At 38.5% G+C, this 4,093-nt stretch overlaps 1 protein-coding gene across 1 annotated transcript in view; it reads right to left on the reverse strand.

The window, feature by feature from the left end:
- LOC107701211 (regulatory-associated protein of mTOR) overlaps window positions 1-4,093 on the reverse strand; it is a 312,842-nt gene that overhangs the window by 237,843 nt on the left and 70,906 nt on the right. The gene's annotated exons all lie outside the window — the stretch shown is intronic.

Below are 4,093 nucleotides of genomic sequence, written 5' to 3' on the forward strand. Positions count from 1 at the left end.
TCAACCGATTTGAATCGTCACATATTTGAATCGATTTTCAACCGGCTCGCAGTTAATCGTTACATCCCTAATAACGACATTTCTAAAAGCAGAAAAAGTTCTGTCCATTTTAGTGGACATAACTTTACAGCATTTAATTAGATTTGTAATGAAACATGTTCGTATACTTGAAACAAAGTTTCCCTGCAGTTTTCTCCAAAATAAAAACTCCAGAGTTTAAAGCTTGTGAGGAAATTAGGATGTACTTAATTGGATAGGGAAATATTTATTTGATCCCCTGCTGATTTTGTAAGTTTTCCCACCAAACAAACATCAGTCGGAATTGGTCTGGAGCTCCGTGCAAGATCTTGCCTGTAGATCAGCCCCGAACAAGATGGGAGGAGCTTGTTAATGATCTTAAGGCAGTTGGGACCACAGTCACCAAGCAAAACATTGGTAACACTACGCCACAATGGACTGAAATCCTGCAGCGCCTGCAAGGTCCCCTGCTCAAGGCACATTTACAGGCCTGTTTAACGTTTGCCAAAGAACATCTAAATGATTCAGAAAAGGGTTGGGAAAAAGTGCTGTGGTCAGATGAGACCAAAATTGAGCTCTTTGGCATTAACTCGACTCGCCGTGTTTGGAGGGAGAGAAATGCTGACTATGACCCCAAGAACACCATCTATACAGTCAAGCACGGAGGTGGAAACATTATGCTTTGGGGCTCTTTTTCTGCTAAGGGTGCAGGACGACTTCAACACATTGAGGGGCAAATGGACGGGGCCATGTACTGTAAAATCTTGGATGAGAACCTCCTTCCCTCAGCCAGAACACTGAAGATGTTCATGGATGGGTTTTCCAGCATGACAGTGACCCGAAACATACCACCAAGGCAACAAAGGAGTGGCTCAAGAAGAAGCACATTAAGGTCATGTACTGGCCTAGCCAGTCTCCAGACCTCAATCCTATAGAAAATCTGTGGAGGGAGCTGAAATTTCGAGCTGCCAAACGATAGCCAAGAAACCTTAAGGATTTAGAGAGGATCTGTAAAGAGGAGTGGATCAAAATCCCTCCTGAAATGTGTGCAAACCTGGTGACCAACTACAAAAAACATCTTACCTCTGTGCTTCCCAACAAGGGGTTCTGCGCCAAGTACTAAGTCATGTTTTGCTTGGGGATCAAATACTTATTTCACTCACTCAAATGCAAATCAATTTCTAACCTTTATATAATGTGTTTTTTTCTGGATTTTTTTGGTTGGTATTCTGTCTCTATACGTTAAAATAAACCTACCATAAAAAATTACAGACCCTTCATTTCTTTGTAAGTGGGCAAACTTACAAAATCAGCAGGGAATCAAATATTTTCCCCACTGTAAGTATAGCTGTAATTTTACTATTGTAAGGTGTAATAATTAATATAAATGTTTTTTTTTCTTTTACAGTGCATTTGTATTACCTCTTTCCTAATTGCATGTACAGTGGGTACGGAAAGTATTCAGACCCCCTTAAATTTTTCACTCTTTGTTATATTGCAGCTTTTCTTTTTTAATAAATCTGCAAAAATGTCAACGATTCTGTGTTTTTCTGTCAATATGGGGTGCTGTGTGTACATTAATGAGGAAAAAAAATTAACTTAAATGATTTTAGCAAATGGCTGCAATATAACAAAGAGTGAAAAATTTAAGGGGGTCTGAATACTTTCCGTACCCACTGTAAATGCAATAATATATGATAATATAAAACTATTATTATTATTATTATTAATGGTTTGGGCTTCCTACAAATGCTGGTGTGAGTGTTATGTTGACTGAGTTACTATAAAAAGAAGTTTAAGAACACTTCGATACAAGGGTCTTTTTTATTACTCTGTTCAATTTGGTCACTGAAAAGGGGTTGGTTGGAGCTGCTGATGTTGCTCTCAAGTTGCACCTGATTGATGCATTTAAAATGTATAAACTTTTCTTCCAGTGTACCATGTCCCTGGACCCTCAAGAGCATCTGAGGTCAATCCACAGTCTCACAAAATCATGTGTGGAAACACTGCATAAGGAGATTTATTGTAGATTAGATTAGATTTATATTACATGAATTTATACCTCAGTGTTTAGGAGTTGTGTAGTCAAGATTCTCATCAAATATGGACTTAAATTTAGTTCTGTTCCTCAGACAAAGCTACTACATGGCTTCAAAGATGTGAAATAAAGCATACAAGTTGCATGGGCTAGTTTTATGCTGTTTTCTGTAATTTTTTAGAAATTGACAGCTGCTGTCATGCAGGTCTGAAATGACTTGAGGGTGAGTAAATAACAGAAGTTGATTTAGTAAGCAAGCATTTCTTAAAAACATTCATAAAAATGTTACACTTGAGGATGCTGTCACTCATTATGGCTGATTGAACAACCAAATTCTACATAGAGCTACTCCTACGGTACAGCACAACACCTACATGACAGTAATTCATGTCTCTGTGTGACAGGTGAGAACTTGATCCATGTGTTCACAAACAAAATGAACATCTTCATCTCAAAGCACAGCTGACTCATGGGAAAGAGTCTTCACAGTGGTGCAAGAAAGGGAGAGAAAGAGAAGGACTGATGGTCCATGAAAGGAAAACAGAGGGTGCATTAACCCTCAATGTGAAGGATGATCTCAGCACCTTAACGGGGTAAAAAGTAAGAGAGAGAAAATAATTTCATCATGACCATAAGAAAGGACGGGAGGGGAATATGACTGACAGCTGCTGTCAAGGTGCTGCTGATCAACATTCTGTTGGTGATATCACAGAGCATGTCGAGTCAGCTACAGTTAGAATTACATCAAGAGTAAATATAAACCACACAGCATAAAAACTCCAGGCCAACAAAAGTGAGGTGAAACATCAGGTTTTACTGTGTCACTATATTTCTTGTAACTGTGCATTAAATTACCACAACAAAGTACATGGCACTCTATTCACTCTGGACCTACAGTTCATTTAAATAAACTCTGGTGTGCAGATTCAAACACACAAAGCTGTTTACGTAGTTGCGCATATTCTGACACACTGAGCTGTGCTGCTCAATACATCTGCAGATTCGAGAGTTCAAATCTGGATGCCAACTAGGAGTGTCAATTTACACAGATTCTCATGATCGATCATCATTTAAATTAACAATCAATTAATCAATTAATTATTCACCTTAACTTCTTAAACCAACTTTGCTATGTTATAATCATGTTATTTAAAAAGTACTTGCTTAACCAACACAAAATAGTTGTCGTTTTTAAGCTTAGAAGCTTGGATTCAGTGAACATAAGGAATATGGCCAACTCTTAAGTGATTTTAAATTTGTTGACATATTAGACATGCTTCATTTTCACAGTGTGAAAAAAAGACAGTTTTGCTTGAAACTGTGATCTGTAAAACCATTGTACATACTGTAGATATAGACTTGCGCAGGGATGGGCAGTATTTATGATACATGTATTTCAAATACGTATTTCAAATACAAAATAGTACTTTGTAATTTGTATTTGATAGGGTTGATGAAAATGACTTCATATTTTGTATCAAAATACTTTAGTGTTTTGTATTTTTGTAGATGCGTGGAGCAGCAGCATTTACTGTAAGCCGCTCTGAGACACGGATATGACCGCGTGTGAAAGAGCATAGCAGAGCTGCACACCGCAGCAAAGTTGTAATACCATAACGTGAAAGTGTCGCTTTTCTATCGCGAATGTGCCGAATCTGCTGATGTAATTACAATCGCTAGGTGATATAGAAGGGGAGAGGGAGGCCGGGGGAGCGCTGAGCTCTCGTGCCTCCGTTGGTAGAAAAAAATTAGCCAATCAGCATCGATAGTGTTGAGAAAAGAAACCTCACAGGGGAGGCTAGCCTCCTTTCTGATATCAACCAATCATCATAGAGACGTAAATGACGTGCTATTAGTTTGAACGTCTCCCGCGCTGCACTGATAATGTACCAAGTACTTATGAGTAGCGATATTGAATATTTGATTTTTGATTGCCTTACCAAGCTTCCTTTACCAAGGAAAAACAGCCTAAGCTGGATATAGGCTACAGCAGTAGGCAGTAGGCAATGGCGCAACAGGCAGCTCTCTTTTAACACA

This window comes from Sinocyclocheilus anshuiensis, unplaced genomic scaffold (assembly GCF_001515605.1).
Source record: "Sinocyclocheilus anshuiensis isolate Anshui unplaced genomic scaffold, SAMN03320099.WGS_v1.1 scaffold1522, whole genome shotgun sequence".
NCBI classification, from domain to species: Eukaryota; Metazoa; Chordata; class Actinopteri; order Cypriniformes; family Cyprinidae; genus Sinocyclocheilus; species Sinocyclocheilus anshuiensis.